This window comes from Camellia sinensis, chromosome 1 (assembly GCF_055761805.1).
Source record: "Camellia sinensis isolate YWXY chromosome 1, ASM5576180v1, whole genome shotgun sequence".
Classification (NCBI taxonomy): Eukaryota; Viridiplantae; Streptophyta; class Magnoliopsida; order Ericales; family Theaceae; genus Camellia; species Camellia sinensis.
The window spans coordinates 187531767-187553487 of NC_138961.1; the positions used below are offsets into that span (position 1 = coordinate 187531767).

The following is a 21721-nucleotide window of genomic DNA, read 5'->3' on the forward strand; positions in this document are numbered from 1 at the left end:
ATGGATGAAGAAACAGTGGTGAAGAATCATCAAAGAAGTGACATGGTGAGTTTTTTTATTTGTTCAGTGGATATTTTCGTTTTGTTGTTTGAGAGAGTACTTCGATTTTTGTTCGGTGTGTCAAAATCAAACAAAATAAAGTAGTTTAGAATCACATTGCCGAACAAAAAATATATGTCTGGTAACCCATTGTAGAATAAAAGATATATTTCTGGTAACCCAAGGCTGAACGTTTTTAATTTGTTCGGTTACTCTTTACTATGCATTTTCCGTTTTATTTTTTTTAATAGTTTTTGTTTTTTTGATTGTAAGGATAATGCTTCGATTCATTGCAGCAATGTAAGTATAATCATCCGACTGCTGAACATCTTGAAGGGAATTAATTTGCTAGTAGATTATCTAAGGAGGAAACATCATTGTTAGTTGACATGTCAAAGAGTATAGTGCGATCAAAAGAGATATTGATTACAATGAAACGAAGGGATACTTTTAATGCGACAATAATAAAGACAATCTACAACGCAAGTAAAGCGACAGGTGACTGGACAAATTTATTTTAGTTTGGCAACATAATACTGGACTAATCTATAAATGTATAGCGATAGGCGGATGGACAAATATATTTTAGTTCGGTAACATGATATTGGAGTAATCTAATTTATATAATAATGTATCACTGAACATGCACTTCACAAATGAGCTCCAACTAATTTCTTATTCAATAAAGTAAAATCACCCAATCAAACAGTAACAAATTGTTGAAAAAAATTAGTTTGTCTGGTAACACGGCACTTAAGTAATTCAAATTCTTTAGTATTGTATTACCAAAAGTTATCGGTATAAAACTGCAAGGGTGTTGAAGAGTTTTAAGTTTAGGATTAGTTTTGGCACTATAATGGGTGTAATGAGAATCACTTTTTTTTAGTGATATAATGAGATGGAGAGTGTAAAGAGGTAAACTAGTGGTGTAAGTAGAATCACTCATCGTACATTCTCCAAATCACAAAAATAAATTGAAATTTAGCCCTTTCTTTATTAATATGTAATATTTCTTTAAAAGAACTACTCTAAATAATAAGAAAATTGATTGGAAGCTCTAATAAAAGAGCTTTAATGGGAGTGGACCCCATTGTGTTGTGATATTTTGGTCTTGGTTTTATTTGTTTTATCCCATGCCATATTATTAGAGCTCAATTAGAATTCTAAAATTAGAGAAATGTATCATTACTCAAATAATAATTCTCCTCCCTAGTTCCAAATCACAAGTTGTTCGGATACTCTAGATTGAATTAAGTAGAGTGATCGTGAAATGAAACGAGGAGAATGCGACATGTGTCCCACTAGAGGCATCAATGGTTGGGATTTTTCTTCACCAAAATATATTTGTATATAAAAAAATTAAATGATAATGAATGTCAATATCCGATTAATTTTAATTTTTACAAATATATTTTAGTTGATAATTTTTAATAAGTGAATAATTTAAATTATTAAAATAAAACTTAAAGAATATTCTATTAATCACACAACAATCACTGCTACGCATGAGCGCAACAGCTGTCCCCCATTGCTAGTATCACATCACTCTTATTTTTTGTTCCAAAACCTCTCCCTGGGGCCATTTCCCAATATGAGCCATTTTTGTATTGTATTTCCAAAACTAGGCCAACTTCTGACGGAATTCCAAAACTAAGTTAAAACGCTATTACTATTCGCGCTTTCACTGTTAGGAGCGTAAAAGTAGGTGAACAGTAAAATCGCTATTACAAATAGCGACTTTGATTAATAAGTCGCTATTACAAATAGCGCTTCTAGGGTTTGTTAAAAACGCTTTTCCTAACAGCGCCTTTTTTAAAATTGCATAAAAACGCTATTCGTAATAGCGATTTTAAGAAAAAAATTTCCCCGGAAAAAACGCTATCTCTAATAGCGATTTCAGTTCAAATTTTTTTGCCAAAAAACGCTATTTGTAATAGCGATTTCATTTAAATGAAATCGCTTTTTATATCAGCGTTTTCAAACTCCTCATATATACGAACAAAACCCCCCCCTCACCCCCCCCTCATTTGCATACTCAGACTTAGGTTTTTGGCTCTCTCTGCTCTCGCTCGCTCTCTCTCTCTCTGCTCTCGCTCCATCTCAGCTCGCTCTCTCGCTCTCTGTCTCTGCTCTCTCTCTCTCCGTGGTATGACATTAACCCTAATTTTATGTATTTACTTTTTGTGTTTGTAAATGTGTTGTATTTTTTTGTCAATGTTAGGGTTTTACTTGTGAATTATTAAATGTGTTAGGGTTTTTATCATTGTGGTTATGAAATTAGGGTTTGGAATTTTTTGGCATACGGGTTAGGGTTTTTCTGTCAATGTTAGGGTTTTGAAATGAAATTGAATTTTTTGGAATCATGGTTAGTTTTTGAATTTTTCTGAAATTTTTATTGGTTTATCAAAATAAAGTATTTTTAATTTGAAACATATACTGTCATTATATAATTTTAAATAAAGTATTTTTATTTATTTGGTTTTTTATTTTTTGGAATAAATTGAAATGCTTTATTTTTTTTGTAATATTATAGCATCAATGGATTTTATTTTTTTGGTTCTAATATTATAAAATTAATAGATTAAAATCTAATTGTAAGTGAAATTCAATAATCTATTTCAAAGAATTGTTTCAAGTTAAATGAGCTTCCAAATAAAGAAAGTAATATTATTTATATGATTTATAAATTTATATTTTATTTATAATGAAATATTAATGTTTTTTGTTTTTTTATTCAAGAGGATACTATCATTTTATTTTGTTATGTTTTTTTTTATAAATTAGTTAATTTCATTATTTCAAATGTGAGAACATTTTTGTCTATGTACAAAAATATCTAAGTTTCATCATATTTATTTCTATTTATGTTTTACATTCTCCTATACAAATGAAGATAGTTAAAATAGAAATCAAAGCATGTAAATGTCATTAATTTGGGAGAAATTGTAGAGGTCAAGACTCGAGACCTGCATTGTGATACCCAAGAGACAAAGGATCCATGTTTCTTTGGGACTATTTAGGGGTTTTGTTTATTGGGTTTTGAATGTGTTAGGATCACATATGGATGACCTACCCCAAAAAACAAATTAAATTAAAATTTAAAAAAAAAAAAAGGAAAGTTTTGTCACATATGTATACTCTGATTAATTTAAGGCAGAGAGAATTACATGGAGGATCAAAATATTTTACATATCCTCATCTCTTGAAAACGTGATAAGATTCACTAAATGCTAGATTTAATATAATTTGATCATCCCAAAATTTCATGGACCGTTACAACAAAACCAAAATATTAATAGGGCTACCCAAAAATAAAATAAAAAATAAAATGAACATAAACAAATTTCAAGGTTTCAAGTCAAAGAAAGGGCACAATAACTCAATCTGGCTTTGCTCCCGTTTGGGATATTAGTTTGGGCTAAAATAGTCATATAAGATAAAATAAGTTATTTTATTCATATAAGACAAAATGTTATATCTAAATCATAAATATTTTATTTTTTCTCTCATAAAAGTCAAAAAAACCTATCACTAACGACATTTTTTAGCCCCAAATTAAATAGTCAAAAAATCGACTCATATCCAAACAAACCCTTTTTTGTCAAAAAATCGACTCATATCAAAAAATCGACTCAGATCTCAACCTTGATTTTTTTGTTGGAATGCAGTAAATGACAACACCCTAAGATTATGTTTCTTTATCTTGACAAAAAGAAAATGAGGTGAATTTATTTATTTCTCTTGGTAAATCCAAGGCTCGGGTACAACATTAAATGACCACATTAACTTAATTCACAAGTCTTTTAATAGGTGTACCAAAAACTTGAAATCAAATCTAACCTTCAGCCGAAAAAAAAGAAAAAAAGAGAGTATTTTTTTCTCTTTTTACAATCAATTCTGCAATGATAAATCTAATACAACTTTGATTAAGAAAGTGTCTCATTTGTCAGGTCAATCAATCTCTTAAAACTGAGTTTGAATTAAGAGAAAGAAAAATGTGAGTAAAATAAAATCTAATTTGTTCTTCTATTTTCTTTTATTTTCTTTTCTTTTCTTTTCTTTTTTTTTTCTTATTTTATTTTATTTTTAAACTGTGTTCAAAGTTATGATTCAAACACAATCATAATCAAGTCAAATGAAGGGAATTCATGAACAAGTGAAAGAGCTACTCATCATTATGCAAAATCATAGACTGGATTTCTATTGGGCAATTAGCTAATTTAGCTGTAATATATATAATTTTAGGATGTATGTAAATAGTGTTATGCCTTCTAAATTTAATTTTTGTGAATCTTAGGTTTCGTTTGGCATCTCATGTTTGGGCTAAAATAGCTATAAAAAGACTCTTGACCAACAAGCTAGTTCTTTGTTTCATACTTTTGCGAAGTGGGTTTATTAGTAGAAAGAAGAATCTCCAATGTCCACCCATTAATTACTATGTATTGCACCACTGGCATTGGACCCAAAAGAAAAATATTTTGAATATTGAATAAATTTGAATATTTTGAATGTTTATATTTTTAAATTTCAAATCAGGAATTAGAATTTTGAAATTATGTTTGTGAATGAAAATGTCTATATTTTGAATATTGAATAAACCAACGTACATTTGTTGAATTGGAAATTGTTTTTTTTTTCTTGTGAAGAGGAATTAAAAGGAAATTAGGGTTTTAAAAGTAATTTTTTTTAATTAAGAATTGCGATTAAAAAATCCGAAATTCATATATTTAATTTTGACTATATTTTATTAAAAAGAAATATTTTTATTGGTTTCTCAAAATATTTAATTTTGACTCTATTTTATTAAAAAGAAATATTTTTATTGGTTTATCAAAATATTTAATTTTGACTCTATTTTATTGAAAAGAAATATTTTTATTGGTTTCTGAAAATATTTAAATTTGACTGTATTTGATTTAAAAAAAAAAATTTGGTTTAATTTCGTTTGGTTTATTTCACTATATTTGGGGTCATATTTGGGGTCAAGCAGCCAAAATATGATTAAAACATTTAATGAGCTGAATTTGTAATACATATAATAGTATTCTAGTACAAATTAAAATTTTATGATAAACTGAAGAAAATTTGAGAAAGTTTTTGAAATGGGTATTGAACGAACTGACTTATCGTCTTTTTCACTTTGTGATTGTCCACTACCATTGAAAATGAAAATCTACTTTGGCTGCTATTTTAGAGTAGTTACAATATATGCATGAAAAGAGTAATAAATTATTTTAATTAATAGTCCATAGCAATTTCGTACGTAAGAAGGGAAAAAAAAAAAAATTGGGACTTTGATGGCTAAGCATGTGTTTTGTAATACCAAATAATTGGTACGGATGGCCCGATAGATTCACATGGATAACTATCCAAAATGTAGTCCATACATTTAACCACCAACTTCAATTTAATTATCTGTAATTATTTTTTTGTTTTTGTATGTGTAAGAAAAAAAAGGAGTAAATAAATTTAATTTTTTTCTTACTTTTCAGAACGATCCAAAATGATCCAAAATCAAGTTTTCTTACTTTTCAGAACGATCCAAAATGATCCAACATGGAAACACTTCAAATAATCAACTCGTGCTCTGATACCACTCTATCACGACCCAAACCCGCTACTATAGGTATGACCGGCCAGTAATCCTAAGATTACCGAAGGCCAGTTAAATAGATTTACAAAATTAGGGGTTGGCGGAAGCAAATATCATAATTATTCTGTCCATAGAGGTGTGCAGACATATATGCATGAAAAGAGTAATAAATTAATTTAATTAATAGTCCGTAGCAATTTCGTACGTAAGAAGGGAAAAAAAAATTGGCACGTTGATGGGTAAGCATGTATTTTGTAATACCAAATAATTGGTACGGATGGCCCGATAGATTCACATGGATAACTGTCCAAAATGTAGTCCATACATTTAACCACCAACTTCAATTTAATTATCTCTAATTTTTGGCCATTATAAATTATCTCTGTAATAATTTTGTTGTTTTTGTATGTGTAAGAAAAAAAAAGAGTAAATAAATTTAATTTTTTTCTTACTTTTCAGAACAATCCAAAATGATCCAAAATCAGTTTGTTGTTTTAATTTTATAAGAAAGCCTCTATGCCCTCTACAAAATGGACGAGGGTTACTAGTTCACATAGGAAATAACTTTGTCATTAAGGTCCGTAATGGCACAAGTTGGAGCAAATCAAATTAACTTATATTTTCCATAAATCTGAACAATTACATCACCAGGTTAAAAAAATCTCTCTCAATGTTTGCACCCTGTATTTTATATTGTCCAAATCAATCGCGTCACCCTCTACTAAATATCTGTCAACCTATTTTATTTTTCGCCACTAATTCGAAAGAATTAAGACAACAAGTATACTTCTTGTTATGTGTTTTTTAGATGAAGACAATAGAGCAATGACAACAAAGAACATTCACGTTGAAAAGATAAGAGTCTTCACATACGAAGTAAATGAGACACAATATGTAACTCCACGTATAGATGAAATCTCAGCTGTTCTGTTATACGAATAAAAATAAGTGAACAAGATTATTGAATAAAAAGTAATAATCAAGTTGAGACACAAATATATAGTTGACAAAATACAAATTGAATTAATGTTTCACCTCTACAGTTCCTTCAACCCTGGAAAATATAAATTGATAAAAAATTAGAGGGTTGCTTTTATTTGTGGCTTCTGCAAATTTTAATGTTTATTTTACAAGTACAATTCAATATATGTATATTGTTGATATTTTAATATTTATTGTTTCATTGAAGCAAGTATATGGCAACTGTTCCAATTATCTTTTACTGGGGGGGAAACATAATTCGGGATCCCGATGAAGGTGTGTCATATGATGCTGAGCCGAAAGGGATATATATGGTGCAACTTGGCACCACACTTGGCAATTTGGAGGAGATGTTTATGTCCAAGGTCGCAAGTTACGGGGAAACAGTCCGATTGATCTTCAAATGTAGATATCCTTATCGCCAGTGGCAAGCAACCAGCAAATACAAAATATTACCGATAAATGACGATGAGGCGTTGAACACCGTTTTAAGTATCGGTGGAAATTTCGAACCACCAAATTGTTTGGAAGTGTACATTCAGAAAGAGGTTGTACAGAATCTTCCGAATGTAACACAGATGGAATCGCAGCCGTTCACTACATTGCTGACACATGGGGTTGACACGACAGCATTTCAGTCTCCTATGTATGAATCAAATGAATGTTATGCAGCTGGCTACACACAACAGACATTTCATGGCCATGGTGGAGAATCAAGTTCACATGGTGGATACGAGACTGAATTTCACAATAACACCCAAGATGTGCCCACCTATAGCCATCATACGACTCCAGTTGAAGTTGCTGGTAATATGGCTGAAACGGTTAATTTTGTGCAGTTTGCTGACAGTGACATGTACGGTCCTGATGTCGCCCTAGACAATGATGAGAATGAAATGTGTGATGAAGAAAAAAAAATGTGTAAAGAAGCTATAAAAAAAATGTTCGTTGAAGGCTAAAAATAATTGAAATATCTCGCTTTATTGATAAGTCATGGATAAGCATTACAAATTGCATGCATTACAGAAATGCCCTGGGCGTTCATCCAAACAATTTCATTCATTATCATCATCATCTGACATCTCAATATCAGATTCATACATAACATCCATGCTCCAGGCGTAGTACTGGTGTGCATCATCCATTAACCCATATTCGGCACGCTCATTTGCGGTCTTCATTAGTTCAGACCTCTGCAAACGTTGGGTCATGCGATTAACCTCGTCGCGGATACGATGCAATGCCCTTTGCAACAACTGTGGAGTGTCAGTTGGCATACGCATGGCTAACCGGCGAGGAAATTTAAGATTAACTTCACAGCATAGCTCAACGAGAACGTTTGCTCGAGTTTTGCGAAATTCCCACTCAGCTCTCATGGTATTGACGGTGGCACGTGAGTAACGCAAATTTGGATTTAATGGGTATTGAAATTCATCTCCATCTGCAACCCAATAGCGACCCATTGCTGAATATAGATCAACCACCGTATATGTCATGATCATATCGGTAGAAATAGCTGTAAAACTTTTGTTGTGGTATGCTACGATATTTATACCATATACACACATGGTACCTGTGTGTATGCAATTTCCTGTTCGATCACATGCATGCCACTGACCTTATCCAGTGGATACAGCTGTCAGGACTCGACTTTGTGCAGTCATGAACGAATCAACGGCCTGTAGCATCGGCTATTGTGCCGCAGATGCAGCGATGCCTGTGACTTTGTGCATAATTGCAATGGGCACAGTACGTAGGAGGTATGTGACTTTGTGCAGCGATGCAGGGATGCATCTGACTTTGTGCAGTGATACAGTGATGCGTGTGACTTTGTGCATCACTGCATCACTGCATGTGACTTTGTGCAGTGATGCAATGCTGCATGTCACTTTATGCAGTGATGCAGTAATGCATGTGACTTTCTTACTTTGCCATGCTTGTATACGTTGTGACTTGTTTCTTGACATTACGTGATGCATGTGACTTCTGCAGTGCAACTTACATGCTTTGTTTTTTCTGCACATTTCAGAATTCATCTAAGTCACATTATTATGACTGTGAAAAGAAGCAGAAATGCTATTATGTTGGTAAAAAAATATGATGGACGATTGTGTAATGACAATAAAAATCGGATGACTGAAGTTCATTAACTGAAAATAAGATAAAATATAGGCACCAACGTTCCAATCGTGTTTACCTAGCAGGTGACCATTTTCTTATGTTGGTGAGAAAAACAATGATAGTTTATGAACAATATTACTTGAATACAAAGAAAATTTCATTTTTCGATTTGATTTATAATTTCTCGAAAACACTTATACGTACTGAAATCGTCAATTCCAAGTGAGTACTTATTGTATTACAAAAGTAAGCATGACAAAATAGTTTCATGTGCCGATGTGACAACTCACTGCATTTTGTTTTATTTGACAACGCACTGCTCGAATATGAAGGGATAGCATTGTGATTCTATGGCCTACAATTATTATTTTATCTTACAACCACATCCGTGACTACATCACAGGTACACAAAGTCACGGGTAATCAAAATTACATGAAATGAATAACATCAAATAATATCACGTGTATCACTTATTCCATAGTGCCCTAGCACCACTATCATGTCTATAAATACCCCAGTATGATGTTTGTTGAAGGCATAACAATAGTAATAGATATACAATTACTATTATTATTATTATTTTTAATTTTATTAACAATGTCTTCAAGAGGTGCAGGAAGTTCACGCCAGCAAAGAAATCCGAAAGTGTGGCTGCTACCTCCATTTATGTATGACTACAAGAGCGAAAAGTACTCAAGTCCGAAGGATTATTATGCTGGTATCCGAGCAGAATGGGCGTTCAGGGTAACGGAGCAAGAAGGATTGTATAATGATCTACGTAACTTTGGGGCACTGGTACCTCATCGTCGTTCATTGACCATGGCTAGACGAAATGTGAGTGACTATGAAAAAGCAGTTAGCAGAATTAAGAAGGAGAACAACAGGATGTTGATGCGGAGATGTCGACATTTCATGCTTCAGCTAGCCACTGAAATGGCAGAAGCAAGCAACAGAGATTTGACAATGGTTGAGCGAAATAATGTCTTCAACAATGAAAAATATCTCTCTGACTACTACATGTCAGATGATGAATAAGAAATCAAACACCGTTATCTTTCATATGTTCGTTCCTGGAGTGTAAGACAACGTTGTTGTTGGTGTAACGTACGGATGTATTTCAAGTATTTTTGTTATGAACCTAAAGTTTATGAAATACCTACATTTATAAGTACACATTTATGAGTTCATGACTTTCTTTATTGAATTGCAATTTGTTCATGAATGTTCTGGATTAATTAATGGATTAATGTATGTTCAATTATGTGAATACTTAAAACACATAAAATAGATCAGGCAACTCGGAGAAAAGGTTCCCTTAACTGGGGCTGCTGAAATAGGGATGAAATTACAACGAATTTCAATCTCCATCAGGAAAGAAGAAAGAGTCACCTTACAATTATTGAAAGTCCAGTAAAAATTATGACTCCGGTAATGAATGAGGGGTTGACAAAAAACTAAACTCGGTGAATCGAACTACCGCCTTCAACAACACATAAAACATAACAGGTAGGTCGGTGAATAGCTTCCCAAATGACAAGAACAATTCAAATAGTCATACTTTTCAATGAAATACAAATAGCGGGTCGTAAGCTTCATAACCTTCATTTTTTCACACATTAAGTAGTCAAATCGTGGAGAGACTTGTCAGTATATGCAGATAGATTGTGAAGTCATGTGACCTGGTGCACAGTCTTCGGTTTGATTGATTTGTTTATTACAGTCACAACTCATCTCTTATTTACATATGTGGGATTCTCAACTCAGAAAGTCACATGGCAACAGTGAATTCATTGATTTACCTTATTGTCAGCCTGCCTTTATTTTTGTCTGTATATGCAGATGGATTGTGAAGTCATGTGACTTGGTGCAGAGTCTTTGGTTTTCTCGATTTTTTGCTCGATTTTTTTTATTACAACTCATCTGTTATTGATATATGTGAGATTCTTTGTCATCTGTTAACAACAGCATGCCTTTATTTTGTCCTTATATGCAGATGGATGGTCTTTGTCATGTGAATTGGTGCACAGGCTTTGGTTTCCTCAATTTGTTGCTCGATTTTTTTTATTACAGTGACAACTCATCTATTATTGATATATGTGGGATTCTCAACTTAGAAAGTCACATGGCAATAGTGAATTCACTGAATTACGTTACAGTCACCATGCCCTTATTTTGTTCGTATATGCAGATGGATTGTGAAGTGATGTGACTTGGTCCACATGCTTTGGTTTTCTCCATATTTTGCTCGACTTTTTTGTTACAGTGATAACTCATCTCGTATTGATATATGTGGGATTCTCAATTTAGAAAGTCACATGGCAACAGTGAATCTACTGATTTACCTTACAGTCAGCATGCATATATGTGGGATTCTCATTTATCCGTTCATAATCAACTATATAAACGAGTAAAGGTGAAGACACAACCTTACAACTCAAGGTGAAGACACAACCTTACAACTCATTTCGCCCTACGAAATTATTATTCATTTGTTTTAAAAAATTAGCATGGCTACATGGTTCATAGGAGGGAGTGGGGGTCGCAGAGGTGGTAGGAACTTGCAAAGGGGTGAAAGTTCACGACGAGGAGGGGGAAGGGGAAGTGGCGATGCTGAAGATGAAACACCATTTCCTTTCTTGGATGCCTCTTGTGCTTATCATGATAGGTTTGGGAAGCGACATTTCGTCATGCCCAAGTACTATCGAGATCCATGTGGTTTGGTGGAGGATCCATCAGAAAATCAAACAGGATATGGTTATGCAAAGGCTAGACTTCTTAAGTGGCCCGCACTATTTATAGAGCGAGTGCAAAACGAACGATTATGTCGGGAAAGAGGACTGAAGGTGCCAAAAGCACGTTCTGTTGAGATCCAAAAGGAAGATCCTGATAATGTTGATCGACTATGTCAAACACTAGAACGTGAGATTTCTCAAATGGGTCGTAGATTGGCCCGCGATATGCAGCTACTCATACTTAAGAAGGATGCCCAGAAGAACAAAACAGAACCAAATGTTGCGGCTATCAAGGCTATCATGGAGGATCCTGAACTTGTCTCTGACGCTGAGCTTTCGGATTGTTCAGATTCTGAGCCACCTGCCGATTTAAGCGCGAATTAGGTGTTAATGTCTACACTTCGGCAATATAACAACTTCCATTAATATGTAATGTCTGTGTTAGAGTAAGTATAACTGTTATGTTATGTTATGTTTATGTTTAAGTTTATGTTTATGTATTGTGTCTGTCAAATGTTACGGCTATTAATATGCAATATTAGGTCATGAATTAGGTGTTTCTCTATCTAACTGTTATGTTTATGTATTGTGTGTTCAGTTAAGAGTGTCCAGGATGTATGTAATGTGTGTTCAGTTCATGGTGTCCATAATGTATTTTTGTGGGAGAATTATGTCTGTACTACCTACGTAACTGAAAACTATTACATTTGCAACTTCAGTTATGTTGTTTTCATACCCGTAAGAGTATTTTGTAAAGTACTGACTTCGTATATTATGTATTAAGTATTATTACAAAAATGTTGAGAAAATTTATTTTAGGAGCTCTCGCTGTGGCCTTTGTCTTCTTGGCCTACTCCGCGGTGGTCTTCGCGTCTCACCCTTCGTCGTTGCTCGTCGAGTTGCACAATGTGTGGGTGTGCTTCGAACTGTACAGCATGCATATCACATTCTAACCCATAACAAAATAAATTTAAATGAAAACGGGTACAAAACGGTTTTACTAAACTGGTTTACTAAACTGATTTTCTGAATTACATTCTCACCTTCTAACCCAAAACAAAAGAATAAATATATATTTATGTTTAAATGAAAACGGCTTTCGTAAAGCCAAAATAATTTTCAAAATAACACCTTCCAACCCAAAATAAAGACAAAAGAAAAAAAAAATTTACATGAAAACGACTTTAGTAAAGCGAAAAAAAAATAATTAATTACACAAAACAATAAGCAAAAAAAAATTTTACATGAAAACAACTTTAGTGAAGATGAAATTTTTTTTTTAATTACATTTTCTAAAACAATAGCGATTTTAACAAAAAAAATTTTCCCAAAAAAATGTAATTAAAAAAATGTAATTAAAGCTCATTTAACTTGAAACAATTCGCTATGAAAAAATGAAAAATCGCTATGTAAAATTAATATACTATTGATAATAGCTAAATGAGCTTTAATTACATTTTTTATAATAGCTAAATCGCTATGTAAAATTTTCCCAAAAAAAATTCAATAATCTACATGAATATGATTTTGAAATTATATATATGAAAAATAGTATGTAAAATTAATATATGAGAAGAGGTTTTTTTTCATATTATGTAAAATTTATGAATTACACATTCTAAACAAAAACAAAAGAAAAAAAAAACATATTTTAACATGATAATTGCTTTATGTTTTTTTCTTTTGTTTTATCTTGAAAATAGCGTTTTATTCCAACAAAGTTTATGTTAAAAAAAAAATTTCTGTTAAAATCGCTATTAGAAATAGCGTTTTTTTGGAACAAAATTTGAACTGAAATCGCTATTATGAATAGCGTTTTTTCTGCAAAAAAAATTATGTTAAAATCGCTACTATAAACAGCGTTTTTTGGGAAATTTGTTTTTGTTAAAATCGCTATTGATAATAGCGTTTTTTTGCAACAAAAATTTGTGTGAAAAGCGCTGTTAAGAACAGCGTTTTTTATTGGGAAAAAGAATAACCCTAGAAGCGCTATTTGTAATAGCGACTTATTAATCAAAGTCGCTATTTGTAATAGCGATTTTACTGTTCACCTACTTTTACGCTCCTAACAGTGAAAGCGCGAATAGTAATAGCGTTTTAACTTAGTTTTGGGATTCCGTCAGAAGTTGGCCTAATTTTGGAAATACAATACAAAAATGGCTCATATTGGGAAATGGCCCCTCTCCCTGTGTTAGCTGTTAAAAGTTGCTTTCAAACAAAATTTCCCTTTTTGGAATATTGTAGCCATCTCCCTTTGTTTTATTTATTTCTCTATGTTGAATCTACTTTTCCAAATCCATCTCATTTTATTTTTTCTTATCCCTTTTCTTTTTATGTAATGCGTTCAAAATAACAGGGGGAGGGAAGGAAACAGATATTTGTATCGTATCGTCCTCTCCAGACCTTCTCTCTCCCCATTTAATGTCTCTTTCTCTTCTTCCTTATTTGCTTATGAAAATCTCTAATTCAAGACTCCAATAGACTCTAAAGACGTGGACAGAACAGAAGAATACCCACGCTCCTCTTTCTCTCTCTCTCTCTCTCAGAACCCTCTTCTCTCTTCTTCCCAACGTTCCTTTCTTTCTCATAACCCTCTCTCGACCCCTCAATCTCGTTCTCTATCTCTCTCAATCCAGGAAGCGAGTTGTTGACGAACCAACAGAGATCTAGATCTTTCCAATTCACTTCCTCAGATCGTGCATCTCAGGTCTCTCTGTATCACATTTCAATATGGTGATTTGTTTTTGCGATTTTATGTCATTTTAACTTGTTTTGGTGCTTAATTGTTGCTTCCTTTCAGTTCATCCTTATTCCTTCGTCACTCTGTATGAATTCTTGGTGTTGTACAGTTCATTTTTGTAATTTGTACATTTTAATGTTTTTGTGGGTCTGTGAACAAATGTAGAAGCTAAGTAGTGATTAGTTCTATGCAGTGCCCGTTTCTAGACTGAAAATTCAGTGTAATGGTGATTAATTCAGTTTATTTTATGTCATTTTGCTTACATTTCCTTTTCGGATTTTATGTGTGGCTGCTTAATGCTAATTTTCCTGATATGCCAAGATAGATTTGAGCTTGAACATTTAGATGCCATCACTAATTATGATGTTTAGAGCTTGATCATAAAATAAATAAATTAGGAACACAAATAGGAGGCCTTAGATTTGCGTCCAAATGTGTGCATTAATTTGTTTTGACAATGTGATTGCTCTTTTGTTTCGTCTAATCTTGTCAACTTTATATTCCAATAGTGTATTGATCCCACCTAAATTATAGGCTTCATTGTTTGAAACTAATTAAAATTTATCCCAACATGAAGGCCTTACATATTAGGCCTTAAATTCAAAGTTTGTGCATGGGAAAGAAAACCAGCCAACTGCATGTCCACAAACCAAGGGAAGGAAAATGTCATACTGAAATATATTATACCTGTTTCTTTATATGGTTTTCTTTGTACATCCTACAATGAGAATACCCTTAAAGTACCTTTTTCAGCCCGTTGACTTAATTGTCCATCAAAGCTATTGACGAGTACTCAGAAGGCATGTCAACTTGTGTTGAATATTATGAATTGTGCTCATGAGGATATTATTATCAAAGCTATGAATTGTACCATACTGCCATTACGGAGCCACCAATTGGCCAGGGCACCTGCGAGCCAACTCTGGCTTTTTGAGGATCTTGTAAGTGCTTGATCTACCTATTCAATCCTTGTTTGAAATCGACAATCAAATCTTCCTATATGCTCCTTGTTTTTTTAAAAGCTTATTTCACATTTGAGAACCAAATTCAAGGGATAGATATGTCCAAACAAAGCAAAATCTAATTCAAATCAAGGTAGTAATATGATAATTAGCATGTAACCCAACCATACAAAATGTTCCATTGACTATCTATGAAATGACAATACTTCTCCAAGACTCCAAAAGCAAACAATATGATGAAAGCTATACAAATTTATTGTGGCCGTGGTAGTTTTATTCACTAATTCTTCACTTTGATTCTTATGTTTATAAATATATTTTTCTATACTGTTAGTTTTCTGTACTTGATACACTGATGCCTCTTGTATTTTTCTGCACTTATTACGCACATTATCCCATCGTAATTAACTTTATGATATCTTGAATTGAATTGGCATCAGGGTTCTTCACAGTCTGCCATCCTCGGTGAAGCTACCATCAACTTGCTGATTATGCTGATGCACTGAAGCCTTCTGTCATTGCACTGCTTCTACATGGATGTAAGTCTGGAACTATTTTACATGTGAGACACTTCTATCAGTTCTTTAAGCTTTTAAACAGATACCTTTTTCAATTGTAACCAGTGGCCAAGTTGAATGAATTAGTTGAGCAGAAACATCAAAATTCAAATGAAGAATTTTGAATATATTATGCTTCTCATTACTTGGATTGGGATTTTTAAAGTTTCTGCTCAACTTAGCAGCCACCTAGAAGTAAACAAGATTATTTAATTGGATTCTTAACTCTATCTGCTTTTTGGGTTTTTGATTATACTCTATTTGGTTTCTGAGAAAATCTAGTAAAGAGAAGGAAAATTTTGAATTTATTAGGTTTCTCATTGCTTGAATTGGGAATGTAAAAAGTTTACTCAACTTAGCGTAGTAGAAGTAGATAGCATCACCTTGCTTGTTTCCACTTTTCAAAAAATGCTTTTCAGAAAATTCTACTTTCTTATTTTCGTGTTTTTTTGTTTTTAATGAATTTTTTTAATATTTTAAGCAATTTTTTTTTTTTACTTTTTAGACACACCTAACATAAATACACCTAAAAAGTAAAAAAATTGTAAAAAAAATCTTTTAAAAATTCACTAAATACCAAAAATATAAAAAAATACAAGAATTCAGTACATTTTTTGTATTTTTATGTATTTATTAATTTTTAAAAATATTTTTTCACAATTTTTTTACTTTTTAGATACATCTAAGTAAGGTGCATCTAAAAAAGTAAAAAAAATGTTTAAAATTTAAAAAATATTCACTAAAAACAAAAAAACAAGAAAACTAAAAAAGTCAGTTTTCAAAAAAATTAATCCGGAAAACTCAAACCAAACACACTGATTAGTTAATTGAATTCTTAATTTTGTTTTCTGTTTGGATTATGGGAAAATCGAAGCATTAGTTACTATCCTCTCTCTATGTACTTGGGTTTTTCATTATACTCCGTTTGGTTGTTGAGTAAATGTAGTAAAGAGAAATGAAGGAAGAATTTGAACTTTTTAAGTTTCTCATTACTTAGATTGGGAATTTAAAATTTTCTAGCTCAACTTAGCCTTCTAGAAGTAAATAGCATTAGTTAATTGAATTCTTAATTTTGTTATATGTTTGGATGATGAGAAAATGGAAGAAGGAATTGCAATTTTAAGATATATTTTGATTTTGAAACCTCAATTGAGCTTTAAAAAAAAAGTAGTACCTATGCTCATTCGAGCAGGGGTTATACTTTTTTTAGGTTTTTAGGTAATGACAAAGATAATGCTTATAAATGCAAGTTCCTTCCTTTCTTATATTGCTCGAATTTTGAAGTTTTCATCTCTTTTTATTCTTTCTCTATATTTTTGTTCACACCCACATTTCCTGGCAATCAAATGCAGCAGTGATTTTGTTCTTGGGTTTTGTAACACACCGGTTGATTGATAGTTAAACTGTGCATTTGCCTGTATGATATCGAGTTTTGAAGTGCATTTTTCTATGATTGGATTGAAGTTTGTCAATTTCTTCAATTTTATTTTTAGTTTTTGTTGGTTTCACATCTATCTCAATTCACTGACAGTATCAGTACATTAGATTGATTTCTTTGTTTTCTTTTAGTTCTAGGGTTTTTTTTGGTTTCATTCACAATAGGACCTTGCTATCTGAGGATAAGTCAGAAAATCAGACATAAGAAAAATAAAAATAAAAGAGAGAGAGAGAGAGAGACCAAAAGAAAGAATTTTGTATATTTGTATCTTTGTATCTTCTTCACGTTTTGAATTATGTGGCACAAGTACTTGAGTTACAAGTATTCCTGCAACTGTGCTTACTACAACTTTGTGCAGTAAAATTTTAGTTTTTTGAAAACCAATTACAAGTATTCCTGCAACTGTGCTTACTACAACTTTGTGCAGTAAAATTTTAGTTTTTTGAAAACCAATTACAAGATAAAACTTAAGATTTTCCTTTTTACCCTTTTCTTTTATTTTCTAGGAAGTTGTTGAGCATATGGTATATAGTTGTTCAAATAGTTTTTAATTCCCTATCTAAATCTGAGAAATGAAGAACTCTATTGGCTATTTAGCTGATGGTTGGTGGTTATTGTGGTTGAATGGGTCACTTTGCAGTCTTCACAAAGGGTGCTAGCCATGGTTCTGAACGTTGGCCATTTCGTCGCGAACTAGCTAATGTGTATCTAGTTTTTAACTTGTAACTCCTGTCTAGATTATTCAGAGTGACGTGTAACAAGGCATTGTGGTTTCACTAATAGATAGCTTTTGCTGGAAAATTGAGTATATTATCTGTTACTTTTTCCTGATTTTGTTTGTCCTACATTTCCATTCATATGTTTTTTAAGAATCCAGTATTGATAATAAATTCCACGAATTGAAAAGCAAGGATGAGAGCATCAAGCAGATGGAGAATATCATACAGGAAAAGTCAGCTACCATTGTAGTATTTTATAAAATGTCACTGAAAACTATTTGTGACGGTAACAAGATGGTGGCCAAAAAATGATGGCATTTTTTTTTTGGTGATGGCAAAATAGCGGCCGCCATAAGTAGTTAAGGTGCCCACAAATAATTTGTGACTTCTGCTTTGCCATCACAAAAAGTATTTACCACCCCTACATTCGCGTCCTCCGTTTGCCGTCGCATGGCCGTCGCAAAAAGGTCTTTTGCGACCACATTTCTATTATTTGCGACGGCTTGTTGCGGTCGCAAAAAGCACTTTTTTTAGTAGTATCAAATCTAAGTGACGATGTGTCTCTCTCTATCGCTCCATCTATTTGCATGTTCGATAAATTTGTTTTAATCACTTTATTTTATCTCTTCCACTCCATTTATACATGTTTGATTTGAGAGAGAAAGTTTGGAGTAGATTAAGTTGCGTATGTGTCTCACCGACTGAACCAACCACCAATCTAAATAATGTGTCACACTCAAACCAATCCATCGGCCATTTATGTACAGCTTTCAAACTAAATGTATTGTGATAAACATACACTCATACACAACTAATCATTTCTCAATTAAACCTAATTCACTTACTCTCTCTCATATCTCTTGTATCAGATTAGAGAAGATAGACAGTGCTTTTGGCCTCCCCCTCTCCTCTTGCTAACTTGTTGCTCACATGCCCGATCGCTGCCACTCATCTCGCTGCTGCTCATCACCGATCGCCCCTAGTACTCTCTCTATCTCTCTCTCTCTCTCTTAAATCTTTGGGTATTGTATAGATTTTAAACATCCTTACTTTGATTTGATTCAATCATTTTATAGTATTTTTCAACTTTTTTTTATGTCATATTTCTATTTTTTTTAGGGTTCAGTTTTTTATTTTATTTTATTTTTATTATACATAAATTGATAGTTTTTGCTAGTTTTTGTTTTTTCGTAATTTTTTTCACGCTCTTTGTTCATTCACTATTTCTCTCTTCTTTGGTTGTTTGTTTTGCTAGTTTTGTTTGTTCAATGAATTTTTATCTTAAAAAAAGAATGAACCAAGGCAAATTTATGTAATGCTAATAAATTAGGTGTTGTTTTGCTAGAATTTTTTAGATACTATGGTTGGAAATTTTTAGGTAATGTGGTTGGAATTTTTTTAGTTAACTTCATTGTAAATTTATATTTTAATTTCGACTATTTTAGCTAATTTATAATCAGTATTTTTTTTTAAAATCTTTCATTCAAATTTTGTAATTTGAATTACAAAAAAGTTAGGGTCCTAGAATTTGGGTCCCAGAATGTACCCAGAAATGGGTTGGGGTGGTGGAGATTGAATGAAGTGTGGGATCTACATATGAAATAAATCTGAGCCATTGATGTAAAATCCTGGGTAATTTATGGGTTTTTATGTCCGGGTCCGTAGCATTACTATTTGAATTAAGTTTTTTTCTAATCCGCCAATTCATCTGAACCACATTATTTGCATCTTTGTTACTTGATATATCCTTCGATATTGTATCTTAATTTGATGCATCAATAAACTTCTCTTTTGTTGATAATAAAAATATATAAATAAAAAAAAAGTCGAAACTACCATTATTTGCCAATTGCTCCGTCGATTTGTGATGAAAAAATGATGATTTCTAATAGCAAATTTGTCAATTCACCACCAGTCAAACAATTTCTCTTTTAGTGTTAGACAGCTTGATATACATTGTTGGGCCCATTTCCTAATAGCTTAGGCTTTTGGGAAAATTGGTAACTTAACATGGTATCAGAACTTAGGTTAAGAGAGGTCTTAGGTTCAAGTCTCTCCATTAGCATTTGGTATTATGTCCCCGTTTGTTTGCTTCTCCTTCTATTTGGTTATCTGTTTGTCTATATATTATTGAGTCCATTTCCTAACAACTTAGGCTTTTGGAAAAATTGGTTACTTAACAGCACACCCCTATCAAATTGAAGTTAATAGCAAAGTTAAAAACATATATATTAGGGGTATTCATGGTTCAGTTTGGTTAGGTTTGACACTAAATGTGGAGCTAATATATTGTTGAGTCCATTTCCTAACAACTTAGGCATTTGGAAAAATTGGTTACTTAACAGCAGACCCCTATCAAATTGAAGTTAATAGCAAAGTTAAAAACATATATATTAGGGGTATTCATGGTTCAGTTTGGTTCGGTTTGACACTAAATGTGGAACCAATCCAATCATGATCGGTTCCAATTTTTTGGACCCAGAATTAAACCAATCATGCACTATAACCAACCCAACCCAACCCGATGTAGCTCGGGTTGGTTCGGGTAGGAACCAGAGTTTCACTATATTAAAAATAAGTTAATCAATCAATATTAAATAATAAAAATAAACAAGTTTTTAACATTTAAACGTAATACAAAAAGAGTAAAATATTGTTTAATGCAAGTCAATACAAATTAAATCTGTCTCAAGCTTAAACATAACTAACACAAATTAAATCCATTAATACAACCAATACAAATTAAATCAATTTCGAAATACAACTCAAGTTTCTAGTACTCCTTCCTTCATTCACCTAATAATTATCAATCAGTCCTATTAACTATACTTATTTACCTACAGGTCCTGATTGATAAATTTATCACCGTAAATTTATTCATAAAAACAAGAGATTGATAAATTTAGCACTTGATAAATTTATCAATAGGACTTAATGGGTAGTAAGTCCTAAAAGTAGGACCTATTGGTAATTTATCCTAAAATTATTAGGTGCAATCAAATCCATTGTAATAGACCAATTATGTGAAGATATATCAAATATAAATAAAATTTCAAATATATATATATATATATAAATAGGTTCAATTCTTGGTTTGGTTCTATTTAGGAACCAACCCAATCCTATCAGTTTGAGGATTTGAAGATCTAGAACCAAACCAATGCACTCAAAGACCAAACCAAACCAATCCAAAGATGTCAGTTTGGTTTGGTTCGGTTCTTCTGTTCACTGGGTAATTTTAACACCCCTAATAGATATACTTTCCTTTCTTATGTATAAAATTTTTTAGTAAATACCTTCCTAAATGAACGCTTTCTCCTAGTATTACTAGTCCAAATAATATCCCCAGAACCATTGACAAGGGACTAAAGGCGGTTGCAAATACAAGGCCCTTACTCTTCATAAACATATTCTAAACGTATGTAGACATAGCAAATACAACAAGGCCTGAAATTATCAATAAATAATGTCGCCAGAAAATTAGTCTGTAATAAATAAAAAATGTGGACTCATAATGTATTAAACAAATAAATTACTAGTGGTACTACTTACAACATTGAAATAACAAAGTAGTTCTATGTCCCACATAATATTCCATGAAACTTTATGTTTTGTTTCCAAAGTCAGTGCGACCCCAGTGTCAATAATGGCTCTGGTGATGTAGACGAAGGTCCTGCCACAAGGGCAAGAGGCGCAGGGTACTTCATGACAACTTTGCCCTAAAATTAAAAAATAAAAACACACCAACATTTAGAAGTCAATAGATATGAAGATATTAATTTGCTCCAAAGAAAATATATTAACTAATAAATTTTGTTCATAAACCAACAATTATATG

At 32.3% G+C, this 21721-nt stretch overlaps 1 pseudogene across 1 annotated transcript in view; it reads left to right on the top strand.

The window, feature by feature from the left end:
• The window catches only part of LOC114256755 (uncharacterized), a 30535-nt pseudogene continuing 8814 nt past the window's right edge, over nt 1–21721 (top strand). Inside the window, exons 1-4 of the transcript XR_014363352.1 lie at nt 1–45; nt 313–418; nt 7286–7420; nt 8274–8373. The product of XR_014363352.1 is annotated as an uncharacterized LOC114256755 (transcript). The remainder of the gene's footprint in view (nt 46–312; nt 419–7285; nt 7421–8273; nt 8374–21721) is intronic.